Source organism: Marmota flaviventris, chromosome 11 (assembly GCF_047511675.1).
Source record: "Marmota flaviventris isolate mMarFla1 chromosome 11, mMarFla1.hap1, whole genome shotgun sequence".
NCBI lineage: Eukaryota > Metazoa > Chordata > Mammalia > Rodentia > Sciuridae > Marmota > Marmota flaviventris.
Window position 1 is genome coordinate 34,366,569 of NC_092508.1, and position 23,250 is coordinate 34,389,818.

Genomic DNA, 23,250 nt, shown 5'->3' on the forward strand with positions numbered 1-23,250 from the left:
AAGAATTAAATTTCTGTGCATTGTAGTGGTACCCACCTGTAATTCCAAAATAAAAAGAACTGGGAGGTAGCTCCATGATACAGTGCTTGGCTAGCAAGTGGGAGGCACTGATTTTGATCCCCAGTACAACAATATAAATAAAAAAATAAAATTTATAACTTCAAAAGTTCCAGGCACAAATTTAGTAACTTATTTACATTATTGGATATCTAAGGAACCTAAATATTGTCCGGAGCTTCTCATGGTCCACATTTTGTACCTTTTACTCTTTTTTTTCTTTTTTAATTTTTATTTTTAGATGGACAAAATATCTTTATTTTATTTATCTATTTTATGTCATGCTGAGGATTGAACCCAAGGCCTCATACGTGCTAGGCAAGCACTCTACCACTGAGCCACAACACTTGTCCTGTACCTGGTACTCTTTAAGTGATAATGGAATTAGAGGCCTGGGCTCAGCTGTGATGAGCAGCTTCCCATCCTGACTCCCAACCAGAGCTCCTGCCCTGGAGGAGCCCAGGCTGTGATAAAAGGTGGTTGGGATATATTGTGAAACAACCATGAGGCCAGGGTATTGTGTCCAACCCCTGCTCAAGGCCGTTTATCTGAAGAGTATGACTCCATGTTAAGACATTATGGAAGGACATTAATATGAAATTAATTAATAATCCATATTTAATTTTATTGTGTAAATGGAATGATTACTGGGATATTGTTATTTTAAATACTTGGTGTTTTTCCATATCACAACTTTACTGCATTTAAGGATGTTATGTCTTTTCTCTCTCTCTCTCTCTCTCTCTCTCTCTCTCTCTTTTGTCTAAGAACTGGAAAAAATACTCTGAGAAAGTGGTATCCTTTGATTTGGTCCTGTACCTCCTCACCTCAGATTACCAAGTAATAAGATCCTTATAAGTGTCTCTTAGTTCTTGGAGACACATGTCAGTGCTGTCTAGAATAGGCGGGGCTTTTTTTTTTTTTTTTAATAAAAATTGATCTGACCCTAGTTAACAGAGTAAGGAAGATTTTATTGAGGACTATTGTGATAGGTGAAAGTGTTAAGACTTTTGCAGTATGGAAGATTTTTTTGTTTTTGTTTTTGACATTGAGTACAAGTATAGTCAAGGAACAGGCTGGTGGTAATGGTGGATGGAAAATTACTACAACACATCAAGGGTAGGGGAGATTCTTACTAAAATTACCAAACAGGATTCTTGCTGAAGGCAGGCTAGGGTGATGAGACATTAAGGGTGGGGAGAGTGCAGAATTTGATTAAATATTGAGAGTGATAAAAAGTCAGGGTACGAAGATCCTTTCTAAACTAGGCTATGGAAATTGAGGCTTACTTGAGAACAGTGCTCATAGAGACATGGTTAAAGTTGATCAGAATGAGGATCTGTTAAATTCAAATGTATAGACAGCATTGAAACAGATCCCCTTTGAAATTAAGAGCAAGTCCTGACCAAGCTCTTGCCAAGGAAGCTGAAATTCACATTCTCTGGCTTCATAGCCAAGCTACATCTGTACATATATATCTCCTGTCTTTTATTTCTTTTTTAAAAAAATAATTATTTCTTAATTTTAGGTGGACACAATATCTTTACTTCATTTTTTTTTATGTGGTGCTGAGGATCGAACCCAGTGTCCTACATATGCCAGGCAAGTGCACTACCACTTGAGCCACATCCCTAGCCCACCTGTCTTTCATTTCTATAAGTTGTAACCAGTTTCTTTAAGGCCGGTAGAGAAACAATCTAGCTGCTTCTTCCCAGTTTGGTCAACAGGCATACAATTTGTATTTCCTTGCTTCCTTATTTCTTATGCATTGGGGCAGCTGAGTCTTGCCTACAGGGTTGCTGGCCAGGCGGGTTATCTGGCTGACTGTCAGTAACAGCATCAACACCTAAAATTAAAGCAGAATCTGGCAGGGCCCTGTTGTCTGTAATCCTAGTTACTCTAGAGGCTGAGACATTGGGATCAGGAACTTCAAAGGCCATCCTGGGCAACTTGGCAAGACCCTCGCTTGATATAGGAAAAGATGGGCTGGGTAGGTATAGCTCAGTGATAGAACATTTGCCTAGCATGCACAAGGCCCAGGTGGAATCCCCAGTACCACATACACACACACACACACACACACACACACACACACACACACACAGAAACAACAACAAATCTAAGAAACAGAATCTGGTTCACTTAGAGCATCAGTTTGAATTGAATTCTTGCCTGTCTTGGAGAACGGAAGGCAATAATCAAAATTTGTAACATGCACTCCCTTTCCCAAAATTTTTCAGCTGGTGTGTCACCAGCCACCCCTACGCTTGGGTAGAAGTCAGGGCATCGCCCATGCTAGACAAGACTATCGCCCATGCTAGACTCTACCACTGAGTTACACCCCAAGTCCTAGTTTTCACCAGCATCAGGGGTCCACTGAACTGTCCTTGAGTTTTGGGGTCTCAGAAGCTCCTCTACATGGTTGAACTCCTGGTGCGTCTTCTGTTGGTTCTGTACCATCAAGAAGCACCAGGCCCCATGTCCATAGACTGCTGTACCTATTTATCCTCCTGACCTTTAGGACTACTCACATGTACATTATTCTCCTCAACTTCTTATTTAATGGGCTTGACTTTCCCCCTGAGTACACGGATTTCTGAAGACATAGTAGGCAGTTCTGAAAGGGCGAATAAACAAGAAACTAATCAGAAATCTAACTAAGGAAACCCTGGAAAGGAAGTTTCCAGAGCTATTTCTACCTCTACCCTGCTGACTTTGATATCTCTGGCTGTGCTATCCCCCCTCCCCTCCAAAAAAGCCTTTATATTCTCCAAAGAAGTAGCCTAAGAGATGAGATGGCTCTGGATTACTAAGAACCTTTTCTCCCTGGTTTTGGGATACCCTGAATGTACCCTCTTGCTCTTCCCCAACACACATGCAGCTTGAGTAGAGGGCAGGGATTATCATGCTTATGCAATCTCTGGAGTTTTGCATTTACAAAGGGCTTTGAGCTCCTGGTTTGTAGACATGGGTTAGTGGAGCTCTTCCAGATCTCTGGGAGGGTACCTTAATGTAATGATTTCTTCAGGCAGTTTTAACTTTAACAGATAGAAAAGTGACTCCCTTTGGAGCTACATTTGAGGGAGTGGTGGAAAGGGATAAGTAATGGTTAGTGTGGAGATGATCATTTTGACATGAAGGCAGATACCAGTCTGCCTTCATTCATCTTCAGTGTTTAGCATTATTGTAATTCCAGCCACTCCAGAGGCTGAGGCAGGAGGATTGCACATTCAAAGATGAAAACTATCCTTATGTCTCAGGGTCTGAGCTGTCTTATTAGAAAACATGTGGGAAATTCTGGCTGTTCTGGGAACATCCCCTCTCCCCCTAGATTGTGACCTGTGCTTCAACTCCTGTACAACTGGGTGGCACCTTTGGAAATTTACATTTTTGCATAGTATACTATGCTGAACACTCTGTTTAGGTCCTCCAGGTCTTGTTGCTAAATTTAAATGCAGCCTGCTCTTTCTTTCCCTTGTCATTTTTATCTTGCAAAGGAATCAGAATTCATTGGTTGCCCACTCAACCCCTCCCTACCTCTCCTGACTCTGATTGGTCTGTGATTCTCTGAACTGTCCTCCTCTGCCCACTGTCTGTGTAAGGTATCTGCTTCTATTGCCCCTTGCTGTTTCTGGATTTTTCTGTGGGTGACCCTCAACTGACCTTAGGTCTGCAGCTTTAATCTCCTCCTTGTTGGCCCCTTGCTTTTAGGTATTGGGAATCAAATATGCCTCACACTCCTAGGCAAGCACCCTACCACTGAGCTATGCCCCTAGCACCTTAGTAGATCTTCTTAATGTTTGTGCGTCTGTGTCATTTAGAAAATGAAATAATTTTATTTTACTAAATTGTGAAAACAAAGGGTTTATTTTAAAATTCAAGTGATGTAGAAAGGTCTCATTAGGAAGTAGTTGTGGAAATCATAGTCTAATGTGACTCCAGTATTAATATTTTCATAGTTAATTTGAGGATATCACCCTGGATTTGTGTTTAACATGTACATATAATACATAAATTTACCTAAATGAACTCACATTTTGTTCCCTGGTATTTTAAAATTTTGATTCTTATTTATTTATTTATTGGCACCAGGAATTAAGCCCAGGGGCACTTAACCACTGAGCCATATTCCCAGCCCATTTTTTTATTTGTTAATTAGAGGCAGTGTCTCACCAAGTTGCTAAGGGCCTCATAAGTTGCTGAGACTGGCATTGAATTCTCAATCCTCCTCCCTCTGCTCCCCTATTGATTGACTTCCAAACATGAGCCTCTATTCTTGGCCTGTGGGTGACCTTCTAAGAAGGGCTTTAAAGTCCAGTGTGGAGAGAGATGCTGAATCTAGCACAAACTCCTGGCCTTTGATTTCCTTGTGAACACAAGGGTGGTGGTACGTGCATCATGCAGTTCTTCAGTGGAGTGGAGGGTTTATAATTTTAAAATTTTAGCATCAGGTTGATCTCTTGGTGCAAAGGGATGGAAACTATCCTTATGCCTCAGGGACTGAGCTGTGGTCTTATTAGAAAAGTGTGGGTGTTCTGGCTGTTCTGGGAACATCCCCTCTCCCCCTAGATTGTGACCTGTGCTTCACCTCCTGTATGACTGGGTGGCACCTTTGGAAATTTACATTTTTGCATCCTATACTATGCTGAGCACTCTCTTTAGGTCCTCCAGGTCTTGTTGTTACATTTAAATGCAGCCTGCTCTTTCTTTCCTTTGTCTTTTTCGTCCTGCAAAGAAGAATCAGAATTCTTTGGTGCTCACTCAGCCCCTCCCTACTGCTCCTGACTCTGATTGGTCTGTGGTTCTCTGAACTGTCCTCCTCTGCCCACTGTCTGTGTAAGGTATCTGCTTCTATTGCCCCTTGCTGTTTCTGGATTTTTCTGTGGGTGACCCTCAACTGACCTTAGGTCTGCAGCTTTAATCTCCTCCTTGTTGGCCCCTTGCTTTTAGGTATTGGGAATCAAATATGCCTCACACTCCTAGGCAAGCACCCTACCACTGAGCTATGCCCCTAGCACCTTAGTAGATCTTCTTAATGTTTGTGTGTCTGTATCATTTAGAAAATGAAATAATTTTATTTTACTAAATTGTGAAAACAAAGGGTTTATTTTAAAATTCAAGTGATGTAGAAAGGTCTCATTAGGAAGTAGTTGTGGAAATCATAGTCTAATGTGACTCCAGTATTAATATTTTCATAGTTAATTTGAGAATATCACCCTGCATTTGTGTTTAACATGTACATATAATACATAAATTTACCTGAATAAATTCACATTTTGTTCCCTGGTGTTTTAAAATTTTGATTCTTATTTATTTATTTATTGGCACCAGGAACTAAACCCAGGGGCACTTAACCACTGAGCCACATCCCCAGCCCATTTTTTAAAAATATTTATTTTTTTAATTGTAGGTGGACACAATATCTTTATTTTGTTTTTATGTGGTGCTGAGAATCGAACCCAGTGCCTCACTCATGCTAGGCAGGCGTGCTACCACTTGAGCCACATCTCCAGCCCCCACCCAGCCCATTTTTAAAATTTTTATTTAGAGACAGGTCCTTGCAAAGTTGCTTAGGGCCTCACTATGTTGCTGAGGCTAGCTTTGAATTTGTACTCCTCCAGCCTCAGCCTCCTGAGCCAAGGGGATTACACGTGTGTGCCATCACACCCCGCTCTTTCCCTGGTACTGTATGTGACAGTTTGTCTTAAGGTTTTTCATGTCAGTAAGTGGAAACACGGATAACTTAAAAAATATTTGTGGAGCATCTTCTTTCTTTCTTTTTCAGTTATGATGGACATAGTACCTTTATTTTATTTATTCATTTCTATGTGGCGCTGAGGATGGAACCCAGTGCCCCATACGGGCAAACGGGAGCGCTCCTCCACTGAGCCACAATCCTAGCCCTGGAGCATTTTTGATATTCACAAAAGTTGAAAGATTGTGCTTTTGCCACTTTGCCCCTCTTCAATAGTTCTCCATGCATGGCTAGCAAAACCATTGCATTAAATGTTCTATTGTGTATCTCTCAAAGCTAGGTTTTCATAAATACTGAAGTCTATCAATAGCAATTCATTATTATTGTCACACTAGTGGTGTTTGGGTTTCCTTTGTTGTCTCAAAACATGAAAAGTTTGTTTGCCTCATGGTCTAAATAATTTCCCAAAGGCTGAGTGATATTTTGTTTGGATGCACTCTAATTTACCCCACCCTATTGAGGGAGTGGTGGCGCCAGAAGTGTACCCTTAGGGAGCTGAAACTTATCTCTTAGGGGGAGGATCCTTGGACCATGAGGGTGGAGTCCGCCCCCACCCCCCATTTTGATGTAGCTATATAAAGGAGGTCACGAAGTGATTCCCCTTTTTTGTGAGGAGCCTACAGGAAGGTGTCTCAAGCAATTTGGAAGCAGTCTTCAATCTCCAACTTCTACCCCTGCAAAACGGTAAGAAATAAACGGTTGTTTGTAAGACAGAGATGCAATGGGGTCTTGTTTTAGAAGCCTGAATGAGCCAATGCATGGATATTTCCTCATAGTAGTCTGCCGTTGTTTGTTTAAACTATTTTTGCTAATGGGGATTGAGCCTAGGACTACTTTATCGCTGAGCTACATATCCAGCCCATTTTTTAAAAAATATATTTTTAGTTGTCTGTGAACCTTATTTTATTTGTTTATATATGGTGCGGAGAATTCAACTCCACGTCTCACACATGGTAGGCAAGCGCTCTACCACTGAGCCACATCCCCAGCCCCTTAGTCCATTTTTGTTATTTATTTTACTTTTTATTCTGAGTCAACTGGGTCTCACTAACTTGCTTGAGATTGGTCTAAAATTGATATCCTCTAGGCTGACGCTCCTGAATACTTGGGATCATTGTCATGCGCTAGTTCGCCCACCTTATTTGCCCTTATTTAAGCGAGTTTGTGGAATATACTTGTTGAATTGGCCCTAACTCTTCAAAATGAGTTTGTGGAAGTGGAATCATTGGGTCAGTACCCAAGGTCCAGCAACAGGGTTGTGAGTCCTTGTATTTCTGCCGGTTCAGTAGGTAGACTTCCTTTGCATTTTGTTCAGCACCTGGGTGGTGGAACATTTTGGTCTTTTTCTATTTTATCTTTTTGGGAGGCCCAGGGATTGAACCTCAGGGAGATTAACTACTGAACCACTTTTCCAGCCGGTTTTTTATATTTTATTTAGAAGGGTCTGGCTAAGTTACTTGGGGCCTTGCTAAATTGCTGAGACTGGATTTGAATTTGCACTCCTGCCTCAACCTCCTTAGCTCTGCTGAGATTACCGGAGTGTGTGCCACCTTGCCCAGCTTGTCTTTTCTTTGTTAATTGCTTTATTGCTCTTTTTTTTTTTTTTTTCTCGGTACTAGGAATTAGACCTAAAGGTGTTCTACCACTGAGCTTTATCCCTGGCCTTTTTAAATTTTTTATTTAGAGGCAGGCTAACTTGGAACTTTTCATCCTACTGCCTCACGTCCGGAGTAGAGTTATTTCATATTTGTTGTTATTGTTTGTTAGTTTGTTTTTTTCTGGAAGAGGGTCTTCCTATGTTGTCCAGGCCTGCCTTAAAGTTCGGGGTGCAAGTTGTCCTCCTGTCTCAGCTTTCTGAGCAGCTGGGACTACAGGCTGGTACCTTCTGCATCCAGGTTTAAGCGTTTGTCTTTTGGTTTTCTTATGGTTTTTATCCAACTAGAGGTTTGACTCCAGTTGGGTGAAGTTTTTCATCATTACAGGAATGTTTTGCAGTTTCATAACTGTAGAGCTTGCATGAGAGTTTATTCCTAGTTGTTATATATTTTTAACAATTGCTGTTTTCTGTGCTGAGGGTATAGGGTGAATGTTGAGCATGTGTGGAGGCCCTGGGTTTAATGTCTAGAGTTCAAGCCCCGCGCCAACCATCCCCCAACCCTCCAACCCCTCATTTACTTCTAATGAGTTTTTTCCCCATTGTGTTCTAACTGGTTATTCTTGTTTATAAAGATATTTGTTTTCCAGCATTCTTATGACTTAGACAATTTAATGAATGATAATATACATGCTCTGATTTTGGTGGAACTGGGGATTAAATTCAGAGCTGTACTCACAGGCTAGTTTTTTTTTTTTTTTCTGGTGTGGATTTACGGGTTGAACCCAGATATTTTTTTGCTACTGAGATACATCCCAAGCCCTTTTAACTTTTTTTTTCTTGTAGTTGGACCCACTGCCTTTATTTTACTTTTTTGTGGTGCTGAGGATGGAACTCAGTGCCTCCCGCAAGCGCGCTACTGCTGAGCTACATCCCCAGTACCCCTTTTTACTTTTTAAGACAGTGTCTCCCTCAGTTGCTGGCCTCAAACTGGGAGTCCTCCTCCCTCAGTTTGCAGAGTTATTGAGATTAAAGGAGTGTATCTCTGTAAGCGGCTGGACATTCATTCTGTTGTGTGTGGGCCTGCCCAGCATATGTGCGTGCGTGTGTGTGTGTGTGTGTGTGTGTGTGTGTGTTTGATACTGTGGATTCAACCAAGGGGAGTTTCACCATTAAGCCACAGCTTTGCGGGTTTTTCTTGTTGTTGTTGTTGTTTTTTTACTAGGGATTGAATCCAGGGCGCTTAAGCACTGAGACTTTTAAAATATTTTATTTAGAGACAGGGTCTCACTGAGTTGCTAAGTGACTTGCTAAATTGCTGAGGCTGGCTTTGAACTCATAATCCTCCTGCCTCCCCTCCTGAGCCGCTGGGATTACAGGTGTGCACCACCTTGCCTGGTTTAGCCATGACAATTTTTATTGCTTATTTTGGCAGAAGGTTTGAATTCCCAGGCTGCTCTCTAACTTTATTCCTCCTGCCATAGTACCTTAGTTCCCTCTCAGCCTCTGAGAGGGGATTACAGAGGTCACTCTGGGCCTGGCTCTCACATTTTTTAAATGAAGACTTTTCCTTTTAAGCGTTTATGATAATCAATGGTAATCTTATGTATAGTAAGTTGTATTGGTGATTGGTGCTGGTAGTAATGTTTCTACAGGAGTGTCACTACTGTACATATATGTTTTGTTTGTTTGTTTTGGGGCCTATCCTGATGTTTGTGCCCTGCTTTATGGTATATATATATATAGGGTTTAGGCGTTTGTCTTTTTTTTTTTTTTTCCTTATGATTTTCATCCAAATAGACGTTTGACTCCAGTTGGGTGAAGTTTTTCATCATTTCAAGAATGTTTTGCAGTTTCATAACTGTAGAGCTTGCATGAGAGTTTATTCCTAGTTGTTATATATTTTTAACAATTGCTGTTTTCTGTGCTGAGGGTCTAGGGTGAATGTTGAGCACGTGTGGAGGCCCTGGGTTTATTGTCCAGCTTTCACGTGCAGTGCCACGCCAACCACCCCCCACTCCCTCACCCCCTCCTCTATTCCTAATGAATTTTTTCCCGATTTTTCTAACTAATTGGTGCTGGTAATAATAATTTCATATTTCTAACTGGTTATTCTTGTTTATAAAGGTATTTGTTTTCTAGCATTCTTATGACTTAATTTAACAATTCATAATATTACATGCTCTATTTTTGGTGGAACTGGGGATTAAATTCTGAGCCACTCTCATCGGCCAACTTTTTTTTTTTTCTGGTGGGGATTTAGAGGTTGAACCCAGAGTTTCTCTGCCACTGTGCTAAATCCCAAGCCCCTTTTACTTTTTATTTTAAAATGGTTTCTCCCTCAGTTGCCAAGGATGGCTTCAGAATTTGGTTCCTCCTTCCTCATTTTGCTGAGTTGCTGGGATTAAAGGAGTGTACGTCTTTAACCAGCTGGACATTCATTGTGTTGTGTTTGTGTGTGTGTGTGTATGTTTGATACTGGGGATTGAACCCAGGGGAGTTTTACCACTGAGCCACATCCTCAGCCAGTTTTTTTTGTTTTTATTTCGAGACAGGGTCTCGCTGAGTTTCTTAAGGCTTCACTAAATTTCTGAGGCTGATTTTGAATTTGTGCTCCTTCTGCCTCAGCCCTCCAAGCTCTGCTGGGATTACACATGTGTGTCACTATGCCAGCCTGTCCTGTTCTTTGTGAACTGCTTTATGCTTCTTCTTTTTTTTTTTCTTTCTTTTTTTTTTTTTTTCTGGAACTAGGGATTGGACCCAGTAGTGATTTACCACTGAGCTTTAACCCTGGCCCTTTGTATTTTTATTTAGAAGCAGGGTATCCTGGAAATTTTCATCCCTGTTCTCACCTCCTGATTAGAGTTATTTCATACGTGTTGCTGTTTGTTTTGTTGCTCTTTCTTTCTTTCTTTTTTTTTTTGTTAGAGTATATTCCTATGTTGTTCAGGCTAGGCTTAAATTTTGGGGTGCAATTTGTCCTCCTGTCTCAGCTTTCTGAGCAACTGGGACTATAGGCTGGTACCTTCTGCGTCCAGGTTTAGGAGATTGTCTTTCGTTTTCTTATGATTTTCGTCCAAATAGAGGTTTGATTCCAGTTCGGGGAAGTTCTTCATCATTTCATGAATGTTTTGCAGTTTTATAATTGTAAAGCTTGCATGAGAGTTTATTCCTTTGTGTTATATATTTTTAACAATTGCTGTTTTCTGTGCTGAGGGTATAGAGTGAAAGTTGAGCACATGTGGAGGCCCTGGGTTTAATGTCTAGCGTTCATGAGCAGCGCTACACCAACGACTCCCCAAACCTCCAACCCCTCATTTATTCCTAATGAGTTTTCCCCCATTGTGTTCTTCTTCTTTATAAAATTATTTGTTTTCTAGCATTCTTATGATTTATACAATTTAATGAATGATAATGTAGATGCTTGTTTTGGGCAGAACTAGGGATTAAATTCTGAGCTGCTCTCATAGGCCAACTTTTTTTTTCTGGTAGGGATTTAGGGGTTGAACCCAGAGTTTCTTTGCCAATGTGCTAAATCCCAAGCCCTTTTTACTTTTTATGTTAAGATGGTGTGTCCCTCAGTTGCCAAGGCTGGCTTCATACTTCAAAATAAGTCTCCTGCCTTATTTTGCTGAGTTGCTGGAATTAAAGGAGTGTACCTCTTTAACCAGCTGGACATTCATTGTGTTTGTGTCTGTGTGTGTGTGTGTGTGTGTGTGTGTGTTTGATACTGCGGATTGAACCCAGGGGAGTTTTACCACCTAGGCACATCCTCAGCCAGTTTTTTATTTTTATTTAGAGACAGGGTCTCGCTGAGTTTCTTAAGGCTTCACTAAATTTCTGAGGCTGATTTTGAATTTGTGCTCCTTCTGCCTCAGCCTCCCAAGCTCTGCTGGGATTACACATGTGTGTCACTATGCCAGCCTGTCCTGTTCTTTGTGAACTGCTTTGTGGTTCCTTTTTTTTTTTCCTGGAACTAGGGATTGGACCCAGGAGTTACCTACCACTGACTGAGCTTCATCCCTGGCCTAAAGGGATGAAGCAAGCTAGCCTGCAACTTTTCTTCCTTCTGCCTCACCTCCTGAGTAGAGTTATTTCATATTTGTTGTTGTTTGTTTTCATTCTTTCTTCCTTTTTCTGGAAGAGGGTCTTCCTATGTTGTCTAAACTAGCTTTAAAGTTCAGGGTCAAGTTGTCCTCCTGTCTCAGCTTTCTGAGCACAGGCTGGAACCTTCTGCGTCCAGGTTTAGGCTTTTGTCTTTTAATTATTTTCCTTATGATTTTCATTCAAATAGATGTTTGACTCCAGTTGGGTGAAGTTTTTCATCATTTAAAAAAAAGGCACCAGGAAAGTTTTGCAGGTTTATAACTGTAGAGCTTGCATGAGAGTTTATTCTTAGATGTTATATATTTTTAACACTTGTGAGGGTATAGGGTGAATATTGAGCATGTGTGGAGGCCCAGGGTTTAATGTCTAGTGTTTATGTGCAGGGCAGTGCCAACCACCTCCTCATCTATTCTTAATAAGTTTTTCCCCATTGTGCTCTAAGTGGTTATTATTGTTTATAAAGATATGTGTTTTCTAGTATTCTTATAACTTAAACTATGCCTTTAATTTTTTTTACATTAAAGATGGACACATCTTTATTTTGTTTGTGTATTGTTTTTATGTGGTGCTGAGTATCGAACCCAGTGCCTCAAGCATGCTAGTCAAGCACTCTACCACTGAGCTACAACCCCAGCCCACTTAGACAATTTAATGAATGATAATATATGTCCTGTATTTTTGGCAGGACTGGGGAGTTGAATTCAGAGCTTCACTCATGGGCCAACATCCTTCCCCCCGACCCCCGTGGGGATTTAGGGGTTGAACCCAGATATTCTCTGTCACTGAGATACATTCAAGTCCTTTTTGCTTTCGATTTTAAGACAGTGTCTCCCTCAGTTGCTGAGATTGGCTTCAACCTTTGGTTCCTCCTTCCTCAGTTTGCAGAGTTGTTAGAAAGGTGTGTACCTCATTAACAGGTTGGACATTCATTCGTGTGTGTGTGTGTGTGTGTGTGTTTGATACTGGGGATTGAATCCAGGGGAGTTTTCCCACTGAGCTACAGCCTTTGAGTTTTTTGTTGTTGTTGTTGTTTGTTTGTTTGTTTTGTACTGGGGGTTGAGCCCCTGGTCGATTAAGCATTGAACACATGCCCAGCCCTTTTTAAATATTTTTTATACAGACAGGGTCTCACTGATTTGCTTATTGACTCATTAAATTGGTGAAACTGGCTTTGAACTGTCAGTCCTCCTGCCTCAGCTTCCAGGGCCACCAAGACTATAGGTTTCAACTGTCTCGCGTGGCTTGGCCAAGGCAGTTTTTATTGCTTATTTTGGAACCAAGCCTAAATTGCCCAGGCTGTTCACTAAGTTTCTTTCTTCCCTCTTTATCCCCCCAGTGACTGAGAGGGAGTTACATATGGTTACCACTGTGCCTGGCTTTCATGTTTTTTGTTTGTTTTTTAATATTTTTTAATTTGTCAATGGACCTTTACTTTATTTATTTATTTATTTATTGTGTTGAGAATCCAACCCAGTGCCCCACACCTGCCAGGCAAGCTCACTATCACTGAGCCACAACCCCAGCCTTCTCATGTTTTTTAATTAAAACTTTTCAAGTGTTTATGATAATCAGTGGTAATCTTATGTATAATAAGATGTATTGGTGATCATTGCTGTAGTAATGTTTTCAAAGGAGTGTCGCTATTGTATCTATATTTTTGTTTGTTTGTTTTTGGTACTGGAGATTGAACCCAGAGGCACCTAACTACTGTATCCTATCCCCAGCCAGATTTTATATTTTATTTAGAGGCAGGGCCTTGGTGAGTTGCTTAGGGCCTTGCTAAGTTGCTGAAGCTGGGTTTGAACATGCATTCCACTTGCCTCCGCTTTCCATGTTGTTGGGATTACAAGGCTCTGCTGGCTCTCTATTTTTTTAATGATTTTATAGCCTGCTATAGATGTGGGTGAGGCCTCTGTTTTAAGGGTTTATTAAGCAATTGAAGCTTTTATTTAAGCAAGGCATTAAAGCATACAATAGAGACAGTGGCAGTAGGAATGTAAAGAAGGTGCAAATTTCATCATTAGCCCATGGGTATGTAGATTTTTCCTGTGAGATAAGTGCCTTCACAGCACTCAACTGTTTGGGTTTTCATAAAAGGCAGTGTGTATTCTTGATGTCTTAAACCCAAAAAGAGACTTCTAAAGTGCATACATAAGCCTTGTTCTGAGATGTAGACAGGTTCTAGTTGAACCATCTGTATGATCTGAAATTGTCTGTCTTTAATTTACTAGGTGTAGGTAGTAGAGATCTCCATACCTTAATTTTCTGGACTGGGGATATATGGGTGCCCTACCATGGAACTATAGCCCCAGTTATTTTAAATTTAATTTTGAGACAGGATCTCACTAAATTTCCTAGCTGGCCTCAAACTTGTGATCCTCCTGCCTCAGACTCCCAAGTCACTGGGATTCCATGTGCATACCACCATACCTGGCTTCTAACCTATTGTTTTATGTATACCATTCATTTAAATTTTGGTAGTTTTGCTGGGTGTGGGCATGCATGCCAGTAATCTCAACAGCTCAGGAGGCTGAAGCAGGAGGATCACGACTTCAAAGCTATCCTCTGCAACTTAGAGAGATCCTAAACAATTCGGTGAAACCCTATCTCTAAATAAAACACAAAGTAGGGCTGAGAATGTGGCTCAGTGATTGAGTTACTCTGGGTTTAATTCCTGGTACCTCAATAAATAAGTAAATAAAAATTTTCTAGTTTGTTATGATAGAGAATAGTTTCCAAATTTCCAAATGAAATTTTTACTGGTCAAAAAAAAAAAAAAAAAAAAAAAGAAAACAATTATGCCATCATTTAAGGTACTGAGTAGTGCATATATCTCGATTTATAGTGAGAACAGGTTTATGCTACTTAACTAATTTGAAAGAATTGTTTGTGAGAATGGCACAGAATTCTGATAGTTTGTGCCACTTTCAGAAATTCTTCCCAGGACATCAAAGGTGAAAATACAGTAGAATATTGAGAATGAAGAAGAATGCTATGCAATTTCCATTCTCTATTCTTTCATTAAAATTAAAATTTGAACTTTGTTCAACCCTTCACCTCTATGCATTGTGAAATCCTGCTGACTGCCAGTTGTTGTATATGACAGAAATGAGGAGATGATTTACTGAGTCAAGAGTTTATTGAAATACAATGAGAATTGTTGTGTATGTTTACAATGCTCAGAGGGGAGAGAATAATATGAAAAAACCTCATAGAATACACCATGTAGATGAAGTACTTTGACCACATAGTAGGGTTTCCAAAATTCTTAAAGCCCACTTGTTCAATTAATATGGAAACAGGCCTTGTGAAAAGTAAAGTCTCATAGAAGCTGAGGTTTTCCTGTATAGAAGCAGTTCTTGGAGAAGCCAGCTTGTCCACCTCGGTGAAGAGTCAGGATAACAGGTAAGGTAGCAGGTGGTATTAGTGGGTGAGGCTTCTGAGATTAATTCACAGCTGATGAGGCCTTGCCTTGTCACTGATTGGCTCAAGGCTTTCAGAGAAGTGTCATGGGCTTTCACATGACAGAGTGTAGTCCTACCTTAACCTAAGCTCTCAAGGTGTCTGTCAAACTCTTGAATTGGGATCTTTTCTGAAGCTCAGTAGTTTAGATCAGTAGCTGACACGTGGGGAGTCTGAAGGGACATATGAGGTCTGGCAACACATCATGCTCTAGTGAGGAGGGAACATGCTCCCAAAACATCAAACTTTAGAAGTATTTAGAATCATTTCATAGTTATATAACACACAGCCCAGCACCCTCTGCTCTGGTTCCACGCTCAACCCACGGACAGGTGGACACAAAGTGCCATCATTCCAAGCCTTTGTACATTCTGATGTCTGAAAAGGCTACCCAGGAGCTATAAGGAAAAAGTGGGTAGAGAGAATGAGTTCTTAGGTGTAGAACCCGACTGGCCTGGTGGACCCTGCCTGTAATTCTAGTGACTGGGAAGGCTTAAGTAGCAGGGTCACAAGTTGGAAGCCAGCCTCAGCAACTTACAAAATGCTGTTTCAAGATAAAAATGGCCAATGGTGTTGCTCTATGATAGAGTGACCCTGGGTTCCATCCCCAGCACTGCCCTCACCACTCTCCCCCTCCCCCCCCCAAAAAAAAGCCTATTTGCTATTGCCAGCAGGACTGTGAGGTCCAGAAATAGACAGAGCATTCCCACTGGGTTCCCACTGATCACAGCTACTCTTTACAAGGTTTCCGTCCTTCTCCACGCCTCTTCAAAAATCTTTTCCAACAAGTTTATCTTACCCCCAAAGTTTGTGATGTTAATTAAAATTACATTCATTGTGACATCTTGTTTTCAAAATTAATGGTTTTTTGACCCATGCAGGAGATGTGTTCACTCCAGTCACCACATGTGCCCCTTATTGAAGTTTGACTCCATGTATTTTTTATGTTATTTGTTCCTGAGGACTTCAACTTTTTATATGTTGTGAAAGGGACTTTTTTTTGGTGGTGCTGGGGATTGAACCCAGGGAAGTGTGCATGCAAGGCAAACACTCTATCAACTGAGCTATATTCCCAGCCCTGAAAGGGACTTTTATATGAGGTTATTGGTGATTCAGTGATTTTTCTAATGATTTTCATGAGAATGAGGAATGATGAATTTTCATTTTTTTGCTACTTTGTGTAATGGGTGCAGGTATCATCAGGTAGCAGAAATGTTGTTCAGCACTCCTGTCTGGTCCCTGAGTGCTTTTGACCTTTAGCTTGTAGCGATGAGGCTGGTTATAGAATTCAGTTGTACATGTGTTAAACTGTTATTCAGGTCAAGTGGTTGTTGACCTTATAAAATATGTTCCTGAGGCTGTGAGGTTAGATTCAGGTTCCTAATATTTACATTTGTGGTTTTGTCTCTAGCTGGAAATGTGGCCTCTTTTATTTATTTATTTATTTATTTATTTTTAGGTAATGAGGATTTGAACCCAGTGATGCTTAACTACCGAGTTACGTACCTGACACTTTTTAATATTTTACTTAGAGATGAGGGTCTCATTAAATTGCTTAGGACCTCTATAAGATGCTGAGGCTGGCATTGAACTCATAATCCTCCTTCCTTAGCTCTCTGAGCTTCTGGAATTATAGGTAGGAGCCACCATTCCCAACCTGGGGCATTATTTTCTGTTTTTTTTGTGTCACTGTTATAAAACCTCTGCCATTGTTGGTGTTTCTTTTGACAGATCCACACAACCCAATCTTGGCATTTTTCTCTGTACTTGAACTTTATTTCATTTAGGAAATGTCTACCTGTGAGTCAAATTTGGCTTGCCACATGTTTTTCTAAGTAAGGTTTTATAGGAACAGTCATGACTGCTTTCTTGGCACAGGAGCACTGAGTAGTGGTGCAGACTGGATGACCCACCAGGCAGAATTATTCACTGATTGGCCCTCCAAGGAGGCATTTTCTTGTTTGCTTTCCTGTATCCTCACCTCCTCTAGACAAGGCTTGTGGCCTGTGTTAGGTTTTTGTCACTAACAACAAAGTACATGACAAGAATAACTTAAAGGACTAAAACTTTATTTTGGCTCTTAGTTTTAGAGGTTCAGTCCATAGTGGACTTACTGCATTGCTCTGGGTCCCAAATGAGGCAGAATGTCATGGTGGAAGGGCATGATGGAGGAGTGCTGCCCCATTGTTTTTGGCCAGGAGACAGAAAGAAGGGAAGGGGAAGAGGCCACAGGGAATATGGACCCATTCAGGACAGGTACCCAGTGACCCACTTCCTTCAATCATATCCCACCTGCTTATGGTTCCCACCCAATTACACTATTCAAAATAAGGTGAACTGATTTAGGTCACAGCTCTAAGTCTAATCATCTCACCTTTGAATAGTTCTGCATTAACAGTTTTTCAGGACACTTATGTCCAAATCCTAACAAGATCCTTGTCCGTCTAGACTGCAGGGCCCTTGCTTCAGTAGTTTCCTTACCAAGCAAAATGCTGTCCTTATCTGGGTATATGCTCTAGTAGGGGAGAGATGGGCAATAGGAAATAAATTAGTAGATAGTGCAGTAAGTTGCAAAGTGGTTGAGCGGAGGGTTGAGAGGAAGCAGTGGGATAGTACAGTGGACACTGAGGTTCTTCCCAGGCCTGGCATCCATGAGCTCTTCCATTTGTTCTTCAGCTTTGACCCTTCAAGTGAAACTGGACTGTTTTCACACCTCCTTCCTTCACCTCCCCAGCTGCAGCCAGTGCCCTTCTTGATCTCTACAAACTGTGAGTACTCAGGGTAAGAACCCACTGGAAAAAGTCCTAGGGTGAGTACAGCTGAAATGCACACAGGGATGTGTGGTTTGGAGTGTGGAGCTTCTGGAAGAGGGAATTGGAAGGGAAGTGGTATTGGGGGGCCTGGCCCACACAGATGCAACAAGGAGGGCTCTCTTTCTTGTGACAGACCCCTTGGTGGGTCTCTTGGTAGTCTGTCTTGCTTTGGAGTTTGGACTTGACCTGTGGTCATTGACCACATGATATTGACATGAGAGTTATAAGAATTTTGGTCAATTGTGTGTTTTCAAAAATGATAGAAATAATGGACCCACATTAGGACTGTAATGGAAATTCAGTAGAAGTTATTTGTAATGTTTGGCACATGGTTAAGTACCAGCAACATTTGCCAAATGAAGTAAAATAGTTGTATTCCATATAGTTATAGTGCTCAGGAACTTTGGTTTTTATGCTTAACTGATAGTGATAGGTGAGTTTTTTTCTTCTATAAGATGGAAGGGAATGATCAACTTTAATTTTCATTGACTATTAACTCAAATGGTTGAATATAGGTTTTCTAAGAAAAATGAATATAAGATTTACTTAAGGAATACATTTGTTATTGGTTCATGTTAATGTTTTTTTTTTTTTTTTTTTTTGCCACTGGATGGGTGTTTCCTTCCTGGGAGGTACATTTATATTTTCAATTTAAAGATATCACAGAAAAATAAGCCAAGTGACTTTATCTTAAAATTAACAACAATTTCAGTTACGTATTTAAAAAAATTTATAATACTTTTGTATTGGTACTTGTCATCAAGTTCTTATAGGTTAAAGCCTCGAGACTATTAATTGTGAGAAGCAGAGATTCAGGCAAGTGGTATATTTCTGGTGGTGTAACTAATAATTTTATTAAGTCAATATTTGTGGTTATATGATTGATGTTTTATATATTTGCTACATATTTTTTAAGAATAAGTTCAGGGCTGGGGTTGTGGCTCAGCGGCAGAGCGCTGGCCTATCATGTGTGAGGCACTGTGTTTGATTCTCAGCACCTCATATCAATAAATAAAATGAAGGTCCATTGACAATGAAAAATAAAAGTAAATAAAAAAGAATAACCTCACATGAAAAAAATATAAAGATGCCATGTTAGCTTTGCATGGCTGTGATCAAAATACCTGAACAAGAGCAACTTGGAGAAAGAAGAGTTTATTTTGGCTAATGGTTTCCGAGGATTCAGTCCATGGTCAGTTAGCACCATTGATCTAGGACCCAAATGAGGCAGAACATCGTGGAAGAAAATATCATGGTCAGGGAAAGCTGCTCAGCTCTTGGCTGCAGGGAAGCAGGGTAGAGGAGGAAGGGGCCAAGGACAAATACTGTCCTCAAGGGCAAACCCTCTTCCATTCATGCCCCATACGCCTATACTCTTCACCACATCTCTGTGGTCTGTTCAAATTATTAAGCCATCTAATAAATTAACCCACTGTTAAAGTCAGAACCTTCAGGAACATTCACCTTTGAACATGGTGGCACTGCCTTAAACATGGGCTTTCCAGATTAAAGAAAAGTAACAGATTCTATTATTGCTTGTATTTTAGGAAAATTTACCTGTTATAACTGAGTTTCATGATGTAATTTGTTTCATGACTTTGTATTGTCCAAATGCCTAGAGTATCAGAAGAGACCCAGACTCATAAAGGGCAGGACATGAGGAAGGCTATTAGTGGCAGGGTTATAACAGGGGCAGTGATCCTATGAAGTTAACACAGGATTGACATGTTCACCATAGAGCAGTACATATCTGAGATGAGCAAGAGCAGGTTCACTTGAATTTGATCTGGTTTGGTGGGCCCATGTTGTTGGTGGAATTAGCAGACTAAGGCTCTGGGTCTTCTTTTGTTCTTGCCATTGTGGTGATTAAAACCAGGGCCTGGTACAAGCTAGGCAGGTAATCACTGACACTCCTAGCTTTAGGCAGCAGGCTGTAAAATTTTAGGCAGCTTTTCTACCTTAGTTTCTTTTTGGAGCACAATAGACAATTTTAATTTTCAGGCATCTAATCGTAATTTATATAAAGGATTGTCCTAGAACAAAATGATGCTTCTTCACAGGCATACACTTATGGTATTGTTCTATAATGGAATGTTTTCTGACAAATGCATCCTGAGATGGTGTTGTCCATATGGAAACATCAGAGTATGGCTACATCACGAGATGATCTAGTCTGATGGGACCAACAACTTATAAACTGATATTCATTGGCTGAAATGTTATGTCATATATGACTGTAACTGGGACCACAGAGGTAAAACTTTGTCAACAGACCAGCATTTTTTTTTTATGGGTTTGTATCATTCTCACATGAAAAACTGAAGTTTGAGGAGAAAACTGGCTCCTGGAAGTCTCCCATGTCAGACTACCAGCAAGAGCCAGTTTGACCCATTCCTAGCCTGTAAGATCTCTGGGTACCGGATGTATGAGAATCATGTGACTGAAAAGAAGAGGAAGAAGTCCTTTCCAGACCTAGGAGCTCTACTGGGGCCAAGCCAGGATGCTTAAGATGGTAAGTCTACTTCCCTCATATAGTGGTGGGGTGAGGTGGGAGCAGGGGGTTGACTAGGAATTTGGATTTACTGGTACTGGATTATCATGGGAATGCTGGGCTCCTGTCACATCTGGGGATGAACACTGGTACAAACCACAGGAGCTGGAAACATCACAGGCAATCAGGTCTCTCAGATCTAACATGCAAGAATGAGAAATAGGTTATGAGGAAAGGCCATAGGTGCACAGTAGGAAGGAGTACAGGAAATAAGATCAAGCTGGACAGAACAAGTGTGGGCATTGGAAATGGGTATGTGGCTGGGAAGAGCAAGATATATGACCTTTTGGAGGAAGGTGAAGATAGATACTACCTAAAGCACCCTGTACCTCAGCCCCCCTTCCTTTGTTGTGTTAGTGGATCCTAACACCAATGCCTAGATTTCTTGTTTTGGACCCTTGATACATTCCTGTGCAATGTTCCCTGCACCAGTCATGGGCCCTTATCCCATTCCTACCTTTATCTCCCAGTGTTAACAACTTCCCTTCCCTCCCAGGCCCTGTCCACTCCCTTGAGTCCCACTGGGCCCTCACACGTGGTCTCCCTTTCCAGGGCCTGGCTCCTTGCTTGAGCCCAGGCTGCTCTTCTGGAGGACCCTGTCCCTGTCCCAGGATCTCAGGCCCCTTGCTTGGGCCCCCTCCCGTGCCTCCCCTCTGTTCCCCTGGTGCTCTGTGGGTCCTTGCGCTGCCCGGAACCACCCCCTCCCCTGCTTGCCCCTGGCCTGGGCTCCTCGATTGGGTCCGGGCTCTCCCCACACCCCGGCTTGGGACCCAGTGTGTCCGCACACGGTGCCCTCCTTTGGCTCTTGTGGGTTCCGGGTCCCTTTCTGAGGAACTACTCCCCGCGGGCAGCGGAGTGGACTTGGCTGGCCTGTGCGCCCTCCAGGCTCCCTATAGGAAACACAGCCCTGGCCCTCGCCCGGCCCCCTGGCTGCCCGAAGCCTGACACCTGGCAGTGGACGTGGGCCGATTTCCCCTGCGCCGGGCCCTTCCCACCCCCGCCCCCTACCCCAACCCAACCCTCCCCAAGCCCGACCCTTCGCGCCCCCTTCCCCTGAGCCCCAGTCGGCGTTCCTCGTGTCGCGTGGCGTGCCGTGGCGTGGCGTCGTGTCCCAGCCGGGGGGGCCCCTTGCTTGGGCCCCCTAGCGCGCTCCCCTCGGTGTCCCTTGCCCCTCCCACTGTCTCCTCATCCCTGGGCCGCCCCCTCCCTCCCCTTCCCTGCCTTCCCCTCGCGCGAGGCGCGGCGGTTCGTTCGGTCGGTCGGTCGGTCGGTCCCTCGGTCGGTCCGTCGGTCGGTGGGTGGGTGCGTGGCTTCGGTTCCTCGTCCTCCTTCGGGTCCGTCCCCTGCCTGGGCTCCTTGCTTGGGTCCTGGCTGTCACCCCTCTCCGCACGCACCGCGACCCCGCGCCGAGCCCTCCCTCCCGTCGCCCTCCTCCAGGCCCCCGTCCCTTGCCAGGCCCCCTTTGCCAGGTCCCTGTCCCCTGATTCTCATCTGGGCCAGGGCGCCTTAAGGGAAACAGGCCCGCCCCTCGCCTGGGCCCCTTGCTCTCCCTGGGCCCTGGGTCCCACAGCCTGAACCTTGACACCTGGCCATAGACCTGGGCCTCGAGCCCCCCTCCCCCTGTTGGCACCACCTCCCTCCCCTCCCGGGCCCTGTCCACACCCACCCCCCGCCCCCCCCCAGCCCCCTGCTCCAGCCCTCAGCCCCCGGCTCCGCCGTCCCCGGCCTGGCTCCTGGCTTGAGCCTGGGCTGGCCCTTGAGGCTCTGCGCGCTCCTGGGCTTTGGAAACGGGGCCCTTGCTCGGCCCGCCTCCCCGCTGCCCTTGGCTCGCGTGCACTGCCCTGTCCTGGTGCCGCCCGCCTGCTCGCCCTGGGCCTTCCCTGCTTTGCCCTCGCCGCTTGGCCCCCATCTAGGTCCCTAGCCTGGGCTCCTTGCTTGGGTCCCGGCCCCCCGCCCCTCCGCCCCCACCGCGGCCCGCACTGTCCCTGCCCCTGCCCCTGCCAGACCCCTTTGCCTGACTGACCCCTCTGCCAGGAGGCTCCCCTGCTCCGAGGCAGCGGGCTTGGCCTCCTGGCCCCTCCAGGCTCCCTAGGGGACAAGGTCGCCGGCCCCTTGCCTTGCCTGGTCCCTTGCCCTCCCTCGGCCCAGGGCCCCTGCTCCCCAAGCCCGCCCCCGCCCCCGCCACCCCACCACCCCCCACCACCCCCCACCCCCGGCAGTGGACCTGTGCCTTGAGCCTACCTCCCCCGGTGCCATGGCCTGCCCGCCCTGCCCTCCCAGGCCCTGTCCTTTCCCTTGAGTCCTTGAGTCCGGCCGGGCCCTCACACGTGGTGTCCCTTTCCAGGGCCTGGCTCCTTGCTTGAGCCCAGGCTGCTCTTCTGGAGGACCCTGTCCCTGTCCCAGGATCTCAGGCCCCTTGCTTGGGCCCCCTCCCGTGCCTCCCCTCTGTTCCCCTGGTGCTCTGTGGGTCCTTGCGCTGCCCGGAACCACCCCCTCCCCTGCTTGCCCCTGGCCTGGGCTCCTCGATTGGGTCCGGGCTCTCCCCACACCCCGGCTTGGGACCCAGTGTGTCCGCACACGGTGCCCTCCTTTGGCTCTTGTGGGTTCCCGGTCCCTTTCTGAGGAACTACTCCCCGCGGGCAGCGGAGTGGACTTGGCTGGCCTGTGCGCCCTCCAGGCTCCCTATAGGAAACACAGCCCTGGCCCTCGCCCGGCCCCCTGGCTGCCCGAAGCCTGACACCTGGCAGTGGACGTGGGCCGATTTCCCCTGCGCCGGGCCCTTCCCACCCCCGCCCCCTACCCCAACCCAACCCTCCCCAAGCCCGACCCTTCGCGCCCCCTTCCCCTGAGCCCCAGTCGGCGTTCCTCGTGTCGCGTGGCGTGCCGTGGCGTGGCGTCGTGTCCCAGCCGG